This window comes from Lolium perenne, chromosome 3 (genome assembly GCF_019359855.2).
Source record: "Lolium perenne isolate Kyuss_39 chromosome 3, Kyuss_2.0, whole genome shotgun sequence".
Lineage (NCBI taxonomy): Eukaryota > Viridiplantae > Streptophyta > Magnoliopsida > Poales > Poaceae > Lolium > Lolium perenne.
Genome location: NC_067246.2, coordinates 272,060,919 through 272,073,652, shown reverse-complemented (window position 1 = coordinate 272,073,652; position 12,734 = coordinate 272,060,919).

Genomic DNA, 12,734 nt, shown 5'->3' with positions numbered 1-12,734 from the left:
ATGACTTATGATATTCAACTGTTATGTCTCGCAACAACAATATTCCTGGGATTGCGATGTATGGCATGACAGGCATCTGGACTTAAAAATCCGGGTGTTGACAGAGGACAATCATGAAGACGGCGCCATTGACCTTGACGCTACGCCGACGATGATGGAGATCATGCCCGAAGATGATGGAGATCATGTCCGTGCTTTGGAGATGAAGATCAAAGGCGCAAAGACAAAAGGGCCATATCATATCACATATGAACTGCATGTGATGTTAATCCTTTTATGCATCTTATTTTGCTTAGATCGCGATGGTAGCATTATAAGATGATCCCTCACTAAAATCTCAAGATAATAAAGTGTTCATCCTTAGTAGCACCGTTACCAAGTCTTGTCGTTTCGAAGCATCTCGTGATGATCGGGTGTGATAGATTCAATAAGTACATACAACGGGTGCAAGACAATTTTGCACATGCGGATACTAAGGTGGCCTTGACGAGCCTAGCATGTACAGACATGGTCTCGGAACACGTGATACCGAAAGGTAGAGCATGAATCATATGGTTGATATGATGAACACTTTGAGTGTTCGCCACTGAAATCACACTTTTTCTCGTGATGATCGGGTTTAGGTGCGGTGGATTTGGTTCGTGTGATCACTAAGACAATGCGAGGGATATTGTTTTGAGTGGGAGTTCACTTAGATTTTTAATTATGTTGAATTAAAATTTGAACTCAATTTGTCATAAACTTAGTCTAAACTTTTGCAAATATATGTTGTAGAGATGGCGTCCTCAATCAATTTTAATCAGTTCCTAGAGAAAGAGAAACTTAAGAGCAACGGTAGCAACTTCACCGACTGGTTTCATCATGTGAGGATCTTCCTCTCTGGCGGAAATCTGCAATATGTGCTTGATGCACCGCTAGGTGACCCTCCTGCAGAAACTGAAACCGATGAAGTAAAAGCTGTTTACGAGACTCGGAAAACTCGGTACTCTCAAGTTCAGTGTGCCATCCTGTGCGATCCGGAATCCGATCTTCAAAAACGTTTTGAGCACCATGATCCTCATGAGTTGATGAATGAGCTGAAAGCTATATTCGAGACTCATGCGGCCGTGGAATGCTATGAAGCATCGAAACAATTCTTCAGCTGCATGATGGAAGAAGGCAGCTCCGTTAGTGAGCACATGCTCGCCATGACCGGGCATGCGAAGAAACTCAGTGACTTGGGAATAGTGATTCCTAACAGACTGGGGATTAATCGTGTCCTTCAATCACTGCCACCAAGTTACAAGAACTTTGTGATGAACTACAATATGCAGAACATGAACAAGGAGTTACTTGAACTCTTTGGCATGCTAAAAGCTGCTGAGATTGAGATCAAGAAAGAGCACCAAGTGTTGATGGTCAACAAGACCACCAGTTTCAAGAAACAGGGCAAGTCTAAGGGAAAATTCAAGAAGGGTGGCAAGAAAGCTGCCACACCTCCTGTGAAACCTAAGAACGGCCCTAAGCCTGATGCTGAGTGCTATTACTGCAAGGAGAAGGGACACTGGAAGCGTAATTGCTCCAAGTATCTGGCTGATCTAAAGAGCGGCCTTGTCAAGAAGAAGAAAGAAGGTATATCTGATATACATGTTATAGATGTTCATTTCACTGGTTCTCGTTCTAGTACCTGGGTATTTGATACTGGTTCGGTTGCTCATATTTGTAACTCGAAACAGGAACTAAAGAATAAACGACAACTGCTGAAAGATGAAGTGACGATGCGCGTTGGAAACGGATCCAAGGTCAATGTGATCGCAGTCGGCACACTTCCTCTACATCTACCTTCGGGATTAGTTTTAAGCCTAAATAATTGCTATTATGTACTGCGTTGAGCATGAACATTATACCTGGATCTTGTTTAATGCAAGACGGTTATTCATTCAAGTCTGAGAATAATGGTTGTTCTATTTTTATGAATAATATCTTTTATGGTCGAGCACCACAAAAGAATGGCTTATTTCTGTTAGATCTCGATAGTAGTGATACGCATATACATAACATTGATGCTAAGCGAATTAAATTGAATGATAATTCCACTTATATGTGGCACTGTCGTCTTGGTCATATTGGAGTGAAACGCATGAAGAAACTCCATACTGATGGATTACTTGAATCACTTGACTTTGAGTCACTTGATAGATGCGAAGCATGTCTAATGGGAAAAATGACAAAGACTCCATTTTCTGGTATGATGGAGCGAGCTACTGACTTATTAGAAATCATACATACCGATGTATGTGGACCAATGAGCGTAGCATCGCGCGGTGGTTATCGTTATGTTCTAACCTTCACAGATGATCTGAGTAGATATGGGTATATCTATTTCATGAAACATAAATCCGAAACTTTCGAGAAGTTTAAGGAATTTCAAAGTGAAGTAGAAAATCAACGTAACAAGAAGATTAAATTTCTACGATCTGATCGTGGAGGTGAATATCTGAGTTATGAGTTTGGCATGCATTTAAAGAAATGCGGAATACTTTCACAATTGACACCGCCGGGAACACCTCAACGTAACGGTGTGTCCGAACGTCGTAATCGAACTCTCTTAGATATGGTTCGTTCTATGATGTCTCTTACTGATTTGCCGTTATCATTTTGGAGTTATGCATTAGAGACAGCCGCATTCACTTTAAATAGAGCACCATCAAAATCCGTAGAAACGACACCATATGAATTATGGTTTAATAAGAAACCTAAGCTGTCGTTTCTGAAAGTTTGGGGTTGCGAAGCCTATGTAAAGAAGTTACAACCGGACAAGCTAGAACCCAAAGCGGAGAAATGCGTCTTCATAGGATACCCTAAGGAAACTATAGGGTACACTTTCTATCACAGATCCGAAGGCAAAATCTTTGTTGCTAAGAACGGAACCTTTCTTGAGAAAGAATTTCTCACTAAAGAAGTGACTGGAAGAAAAGTAGAACTCGATGAGATTGATGAATCTATACTCGTTGATCAGAGTAGCGCAGTACCGGAAGTTGTACCTGTACCGCCTACACCGGCAACAGAGGAAGCTAATGATAATGATCATGAAACTTCGAACGAGGAAACTACTGAACCTCGCAGATCGACAAGGGAACGTACCACTCCTGATTGGTATGATCCTTGTCTAAATGTCATGATTGTGGATAACAATGATGAGGACCCTGCGACGTATGAAGAAGCGATGATGAGCCCAGATTCCAACAAATGGCAAGAAGCCATGAAATCCGAAATGGGATCCATGTATGATAACAAAGTATGGACTTTGGTAGACTTACCTGATAGCCGAAAGGCTATCGAGAATAAATGGATCTTCAAGAGAAAAACAGATGCTGATGGTAATATTACTGTCTATAAAGCTCGACTTGTCGCAAAGGGTTTCCGACAAATTCAAGGAGTTGACTACGATGAGACTTTCTCACCTGTAGCGAAGCTAAAATCTGTGAGGATTTTGTTAGCAATAGCTGCATTTTTCGATTATGAGATTTGGCAGATGGATGTCAAAACGGCGTTCCTTAATGGAGGCATTGAGGAAGAGTTGTATATGGTACAACCCAAAGGTTTTGTCGATCCTAAAAATGCTGACAAAGTATGCAAACTTCAGCGTTCAATCTATGGACTGAAGCAAGCATTGAGAAGTTGGAACCGACGCTTTGATAAGGTGATCAAAGACTTCGGGTTTATACAGTGTCATGAAGAGGCCTGTATTTACAAGAAAGTGAGTGGGAGCTCTGTAGCATTCCTGATATTATATGTAGATGACATCTAATTGATCGGGAATGATATAGAACTATTAAGCAGTGTTAAAGGTTATTTGAATAATAGTTTTTCAATGAAAGACCTTGGTGAAGCATCATATATATTAGGCATCAAGATCTATAGAGATAGATCAAGACGCCTAATAGGGCTATCACAGAGTACATATCTGGACAAGATTCTAAAGAAGTTTAGAATGGACGAAAGTAAGAAAGGGTTCTTACCTATGTTACCAGGCAAAGTCTTGAGTAAGACTCAAGGACCGGCTACGGCAGAAGAAAGAGAAAGAATGAGTAAAATCCCCTATGCCTCGGCAGTAGGATCTATCATGTATGCCATGCTATGTACTAGACCGGATATAGCACATGCTGTTAGTTTGACTAGCAGATATCAAAGTGATCCAGGAATGGAACACTGGACAGCGGTCAAGAATATCCTGAAGTACTTGAAAAGAACTAAGGATATGTTTCTTTGTTATGGAGGTGACCAAGAGCTCGTTGTAAATGGTTACACCGATGCAAGTTGGAACACTGATCCTGATGACTCTAAGTCACAATCTGGGTACGTGTTTATATTGAATGGTGCTGCAGTAAGCTGGGCAAGCTCGAAGCAGTGCACGGTGGCGAAGTCTTCAACAGAATCAGAGTACATAGCGGCTTCATCAGAAGCGGTATGGATGAAGAGGTTCATTGTAGAGCTCGGTGTGGTTCCTAGTGCATTGGACCCATTAATCATTTACTGTGATAACATGGGTGCCATCGCCAATGCACAAGAGCCAAGGTCACACAAGAGGCTGAACCATATCAAGCTGCGTTACCACTCGATTCATGAGTACATCGAAGATGGAGAAGTAAAGATTTGCAAAGTACACACTGATCTGAATGTAGCAGATCCGTTGACTAAAGCTCTCCCTAGGGCAAAGCATGACCAACACCAGAATGCCATGGGTGTTAGGTATATTACAATGTAATCTAGATTATTGACTCTAGTGCAAGTGGGAGGCAAGGAGATATGCCCTAGAGGCAATAATAAAGTGGTTATTATTTATATCTTTATGTTTATGATAAATGTTTATATATCATGCTATAATTGTATTAACCGAAACATTAGTACATGTGTGATATGTAGACAACAAAGAAGTCCCTAGTATGCCTCTTAAACTAGCTTGTTGATTAATGGATGATTAGTTTCATAATCATGAACATTGGATGTTATTAATAACAAGGTTATATCATTGTATGAATGATGTAATGGATACACCCAATTAAGCGTAGCATAAGATCTCGTCATTAAGTTATTTGCTATAAGCTTTCAATACATAGTTACCTAGTCCTTATGACCATGAGATCATGTAAATCACTTATACCGGAAAGGTACTTTGATTACACCAAACACCACTGCGTAAATGGGTGGCTATAAAGGTGGGATTAAGTATCCGGAAAGTATGAGTTGAGGCATATGGATCAACAGTGGGATTTGTCCATCCCGATGACGGATAGATATACTCTGAGCCCTCTCGGTGGAATATCGTCTAATGTCTTGCAAGCATATGATTGAGTTCATAAGAGACCACATACCACGGTACGAGTAAAGAGTACTTGTCAGGAGACGAGGTTGAACAAGGTATAGAGTGATACCGAAGATCAAACCTCGGACAAGTAAAATATCGCGTGACAAAGGGAATTGGTATTGTATGTGAATGGTTCATTCGATCACTAAAGTCATCGTTGAATATGTGGGAGCCATTATGGATCTCCAGATCCCACTATTGGTTATTGGTCGGAGTGAGTACTCAACCATGTCCGCATAGTTCACGAACCGTAGGGTGACACACTTAAAGTTGGATGTTGAAATGGTAGTACTTGAATATGGAATGGAGTTCGAATATTTGTTGGGAGTCCCGGATGAGATCCCGGACATCACGAGGAGTTCCGGAATGTTCCGGAGAATAAGATTCATATATAGGATGTCATTTTATGTGAATTAAAATGTCGCGGAAGGTTCTATGGAAGGTTCTAGAAGGTTCTAGAAAAGTCCGGAAGAAACCACCAAGGAAGGTGGAGTCCACATGGGACTCCACCTCCATGGCCGGCCAACCCTAGTGGGGGAGGAGTCCCAAGTGGACTCCCCCTTAGGGGGCCGGCCACCCCCCCCCATATGGGAGGTGGAACTCCCACCTTTGGTGGGAGTCCTAGCTTGGCTAGGTTTCCCCCTCATATGGAAGGTTTTTGGTTCGGGTCTTATTCGAAGACTTGGACACCAACACTTGGGGATCCACCTATATAATGAGGGGCCAAGGGAGGGGGCCGGCCACCACCAAGACCACAAGCTGGCCGCCCCATTGAAGTAGCCGGCCACCCCCTCCCAAACCCTAGCCGCCCCCCCCTCTCCTCCATATCTCCCGCGTAGCTTAGCGAAGCTCCGCCGGACTTCTCCACCGCCACCGACACCACGCCGTCGTGCTGTCGGATTCAAGAGGAGCTACTACTTCCGCTGCCCGCTGGAACGGGAGGTGGACGTCGTCTTCATCAACAACCGAACGTGTGACCGAGTACGGAGGTGCTGCCCGTTCGTGGCGCCGGAACCGATCGTGATCAAGATCTTCTACGCGCTTTTGCAAGCGGCAAGTGAACGTCTACCGCAGCAACAAGAGCCTCCTCTTGTAGGCTTTGGAATCTCTTCAAGGGTGAGACTCGATACCCCCTCGTTGCTACCGTCTTCTAGATTGCATCTTGGCTTGGATTGCGTGTTCGCGGTAGGAATTTTTTTGTTTTCTATGCAACGTTATCCTACACCTCACCACCAACTATGGGCCACCCGGGCTTGCCGGATCTAGGCCATGCCGTTGATATACCCATAAAGTATACCCACAACACCGGACGAGTGAAAAGCGGGGAAGGGCCCGATCTATTGGTGACTCGACGCACGAACCCCACCGCCACGTCGCTCAAATCTCCCCCACCCCTCATATCTCTCTCGCCGCCGGCACCACCCCGCCGGCTTGTTGCCCAGATTCCGCCGCCCCTCCTTCCCCACCTGCCTATATTCCACCGTCTTTGGACGATGGTCTATCTGGCTGCTCTTCCGTCGGCCTGTTTTCCGACTTTGGCCTGCTCCTCGTCGCTCGCGGCTCGGGTTGCCTCGATCACGCCCATCAGGTGTTCGTCCATTTGCCTCGCCGGCCATGGACTCGGACGAAGAGGAGGAGAAGATGTTCGTCGAGCTTATGCAAGAAGAGATGGCAGCAGCCGCCCAAGACGACGAGCACATGATGATCCTAGGTTGCTTGGCAAGCATGTACGCCGGACTGGCAACTGGTCGACGTGGTGGGTCGGCACCAGGTCGCCGGAAGTGCAAGCCGAGACAGCGAATGGAGGGCTACTGCATGTTGTACGCTGACTACTTCGCCGACAATCCATTGCACAGTGAGAGTGTTTTCCGGCGTCGTTTCAGGATGAGTAGAAAGCTATTTCTTCAAATTGTGTATGCCATCCGAGACTTTGATCCCTACTTCAGATGCAAGGCGGATTGCGCTGGTTTGGTTGGATTTTCGTCATTGCAGAAGTGCACAGTGGCTATGAGGATGCTGGCGTATGGAGCTCCCGGTGATGGTGCAGATGACTATCTTCGGATGGCGGAGTCCACCGCCCTTGATTGTTTCTACCGGTTCTGCAGGGCCGTCATAGCAGTGTTCGGGGACTATTACTTGAGATCACCCACTGTCGAAGACACTCAGAGGATCCTTGCAACAAATGAAGCTAGGGGTTTTCCAGGGATGCTTGGAAGCATTGATTGCATGCATTGGCAATGGAAGAACTGTCCGTTTGCGTGGCAGGGAATGTACAAGGGTCACAAAAAAGGCTGCACTGTGATACTTGAAGCATTGGCTACCCATGATCTCTGGATTTGGCACTCTTTCTTTGGTATGCCTGGATCCAACAATGACATCAACGTCCTAAACTGCTCCCCGGTCTTTTCCAAGCTTGTTGAGGGTCATGCCCCCCCGGTGGACTATGTGATCAATGGTCGGCACTACAACAAAGGATACTACCTTGCAGACGGTATCTATCCAAAGTGGGCAACATTTGTGAAGACTATCTCCAACCCTAGCACCCCCAAACTTTGCGAGTTTTTCAAGAAACAAGAAGCTTGCCGAAAAGACGTCGAGCGTGCATTAGGTGTCCTCCAGCAGAGATTTGCTATCGTTCGGTTCCCCGCTATGACTTGGTCCAAAGATCAGATGTGGGAGGTGATGAACTGCTGTGTGTGCCTACACAATATGATTATTGAAAATGAGCGAAAGCATCCGGTTCCTCTGGCTGAGCAAGAAGCACCGTATGAGAGAGAGGGTCCTCTTGCACAGCCTAATCACCAGGTGCCTCCATCATGGGCCGCCTTCATTGCTATGCGCCAGGAGATTCGACACTCTACAATGCATCAGCTGCTGCAAGATGATCTGGTGGAGCACATATGGAGGCTCCGAGGCAACGCCAACGCCGACGCCAACTAGTCTGTCTTAATTTGTTTGAAAAATTGTGAAATTGTGTGCTTCATTTGTTTCAGCACTTGTTAAACATTGTACTGATTATCGCCGAATTTGTTTCAGCAATTTTCGTACTCTTGGTCGCCGAACTTGTTAAATTTTATGTTAAATTTGTTTGAAATATGTCAAATGGTCGAGGTTGGGGGTTTCCTGCCGGGGGGACGGCTGGAACTTCGGCGCTCCCCACGCCAAATCTTCCTCCAATCCGGACGAAAATTTCGCCGGATTTGGGCGTGGGGAGCGCCAACGAGTGGGGATGCTCTAAGAGCATCTATGGTCGCGTCCCCAAACGGCGTTTGGGGGACGGTGGACAAGAAATGGGGAACATTGCGCTCCAGTCGTGTCCCTAAAGCTAAATAACGCCTCATTTTATGTCCGATGTCCCCAGTAGAGACTCTGTGCATAGAGTCTCTACCGGGGACGCCAGACACAAAAACAGCGTCTACATGCATGCATGCAACCCCTAGTCCCCACATGCCATTCCCTTTCCCCACACTTTCTCTCACCTACTTTTCCCACATGGGGTGGCCCCTTCTATTAAAATGCATACATCCAGACGCTATTTGAGGGACGCGGTTGAAAAGGGCCTCTTTTTTTGTACAGATTTTTGATTTTTTTTGTCTGACGCAGTCTCAAACATGCTCAAAATCTTTTGTACTGAACTTTTTTGAGGGGCACAACTGGAGATGCTCTAACACCGACTGCCAGATGCCAGGCCGCCACTCACAAGTCACAATGGAGTCGAGGACGCCTCGACCGAGGCGGTAGTCCAGCTCAATTTGTGTCGTGTCCGTGTGCGCCCGCATCTGAGTCGTCGCTAGCAGCGGCATGGACGGACACATGATTATTCACATATGGGGCGGTGGACGGCAGATTCTGCGACCCGCGCCTTTGCCTCAATGGAGTTACTCTTATTAGAGCATCTTTAATAGAGTCCCGTATTTATCCGAACTGAATAAACGGAGTTCAGTTTCCCGAAAAATAAATTGAGAGCGCATTTGGGCACGGCGCAGAACACAAACTATAAACCTAAACCGAACTCGCGAAAATCAAACGACACGGGAAATCGATTTTCGTGATTGCAGTCGATTTCATCCGATCAAGCTTAATTCGTTTATAATTCACAATAATAGTGGCAAAATACAACCGCATTGGACCTAAATTACATACTACGGACCTAATTAGACTAGAAATTAAGGTTCCCGGCGACTATACTGTCACCGGGCGTCGGCGGATGGTTTTTTCTCATCGGCGATCGCTAGGCGATGACGAGGGCCGACAGCTCGATGGCCGCCGCGCCGGAGGCGCTCCCGCAGAGCAGAGGCGGTCCGTCTGCGTCATCGTCATCGCCGCTCGGGGGCAACGGCGACAGCGGCGGGCTGCACGCGCCGGCAGCGGGGGGCGCCTCCGCTTCCCCAGCCGCCTCCGCAGCCGCAGCCGCCTCCACGCGCGCTTCAAGGCGGCACGCCATTAGGTCCGGCCACTTGCGGCCAGCCCGCTTCCAAGCGGCGTCGGAGCGCGCCCGCCTGCCGCGCTCCATCTCCCCCGTACGCCCGGCGGACAGCGATTTGTCCTTCCGGCGCCGGATCGGCCGCCGCCCCTACCCACGCGTCTTACACGCGTCATTTCGGACGGTGGGGTGGTGGCCATAGCGGCTGAGCGGCGTCCGAGCAACGGGGATTGCTCGTCGGAGCGGCAACGGGCTGCGGTGGCGGGAGAGGAGCGACGGGAGGGGAGTAGGGTTTCCGAACCGAACTCCCCTCCGCGAACCCTTTTAATAGGGGCCGTGTGGTGAGTTTCTCGGGCCCCTGAACTTCCAATTCGGGCCGGACCATGTTTACGGGCTCTGATCTGCGCGCATTTCAGCCCGAACCCGTAAATCCTTCGGAAAAGTTCGGTTCCGGCGGGATTTACGGGCTCTGTTAGAGCATCTCTAACAGAGCCCGTATTTGTCCGAACTGAATAAACGGAGTTCAGTCTCCCAAAAACAAATTGAGAGCGCATTTGGGCACGGCGCAGAACAGAAACTGTAAACCCAAACCGAACTCGCGAAAATCAAACGACGCGGGAAATCGATTTTCGTGATTGCAATCGATTTCATCCGATCAAGCTTAATTCGTTCATAATTCACAATAATAGTGGCAAAATACAACCGCATTGGACCTAAATTACGTACTACGGACCTAATTAGACTAGAAATTAAGGTTCCCGGCAACTATACTGTCACCGGGCGTCGGCGGAGGGTTTTTGCTCGCCGGCGATCGCTAGGCGACGACGAGGGCCGGCAGCTCGATGGCCGCCGCGCCGGAGGCGCTCCCACAGAGCAGAGGCGGTCCGTCTGCGTCGTCGTCATCGCCGCTCGGGGGCAACGGCGGCAGCGGCGGGCTGCACGCGCCGGCAGCGGGGGGCGCCTCCGCTTCCCCAGCCGCCTCCGCGCGCACTTCAAGGCGGCGCGCCATTAGGTCCGGCCACTTGCGGCCGGCCCGCTTCCATGCGGTGTCGGAGCGCGCCAGCCTGCCGCGCTCCGTCTCCGCCCGACGGATGGCGATTTTTCCTTCCGACGCCGGATCGGCCGCCTGATGACCCACAAGTATATGGGGTGTATCGTAGTACTTTCGATAAATAAGAGTGTCAAACCCAACGAGGAGCAGAAGGTGTTGACAAGCAGTTTCGATGAATGATTCACTGTAAATGCTCACTAACAAGTATTCAGGGGGTTTTGATATAGCAGATAAATAAAGTACAAGTAAGTAAAGTGCGAGAGTAATTATTGCAGCGAGTGGCCCAATCCTTTTTAGCACAAAGGACAAGCCGGTTTGTTTACTTATAATGATCAAACGTTCTTGAGGACACACGGGAATTTAGTCTAGTGCTTTCGCTTCATATAGTTGATTAATATTCATTGTTTTGATAAGTGTTGTGTGGGTGAACCTATGCTAATGCACCGCCCTTCCTAGGACTAATACATACTTGTGATTTTACCCCTTGCAAACATCCGCAAATACAAGAAAGTAATTAAGATAAATCTAACCATAGCCTTAAACTCCGAGATCCTGCTATCCCTCCTGCATCGATATACCAACGGGGGTTCAGGTTGCTGTCACTCCGGCAACCCCACAATTAGCAAACGAATACAAGATGTATTCCCCTAGGCCCATAAAGGTGAAGTATCATGTAGTCGACGTTCACATGACACCACTAGAATAATAACACCACAACTTAAATATCAAACCATTGAATATTACTCAACATAGTTCACTACTAACATTTAGACTTCACCCATGTCCTCAAGAACTAAACGAACTACTCACGAGACATCATATGGAACATGATCAGAGGTGATATGATGATGAATAAAAATCTGAACATAAACCTTGGTTCAATGGTTTCACTCAATAGCATCAATAATAAGGAGTAATCAATACCGGGAGAGTTTCCCCTATCAAACAATCAAGATTCAACCCTAGATTTTACAGCGGTGACGAGGTGCAGCGGTGGAGATGACGGTGACGGTGGTGGAGATGATGGTGATGATGATCCCAGTGAAGTCCAGCTCGATGGCGGTGACGATGGCGTCGATTTCTCCCTCCGGGAGGGAATTTCCCCGGTAGATTTCAGCCTACCGGAGAGCTCTTTTCTCTCTGGTGTTTTCCGCCCCACAGAGGCGGCTGTGTCTCCTCGCGATTATTCCCAGCACCTTAGGTTTTCGGGTAGATGAAGTACGCGAAAGAGAGGAGGCCGAGAGGGGCTGTGGGCCCCCTCCCCACAAGGCGGCGCGGCCATGGCAGGGCCCGCGCCGGCCTATGGGGGGCCCATGGCGGCCCTCCTTGGCTCCTCCTTTTGGCTGGCTCATTCTTCTGGAAAAATAAGATCTCCGGTGTAATTTCCGTCAATTGTTGATCTCCAGAAATATTGCATTCTGACAGTGCTTTTTCCAGCAGAATCCTGACTCCGGTGAATGATTCTCCAATAATCATGAAACATGCAAAATAGGTGAAATAACATAAGTATCATCTCTAAATATGAAATATATCAATGAATAATAGTAAATTATGATATAAAATAGTGATGCAAAATGGACGTATCAACTCCCCCCAAACTTAGACTTCGCTTGTCCCCAAGAGAAACTGAACTCAGTAAACAAGACCACATGTTTATGGAGTGAAGAGTCGATAAATAAAATACGGACAAGAAGCTTCATATTAATTCACACAAGACATTCTAGTGAACAACTTCCTCATATAATTCAACTTGAAACAAGTAAAAGGAAATCACAAATAAAGGTACATAGGAAATCATAATTGGTGACGGCAAACTTCGTTCTTGGTCAGAGAACAATTAACAGATTGTACTTATCTGTCGAGCAGCGCTCTTATATTAAAGCTTATACGGCAAAACTTGCATACTCAATCAT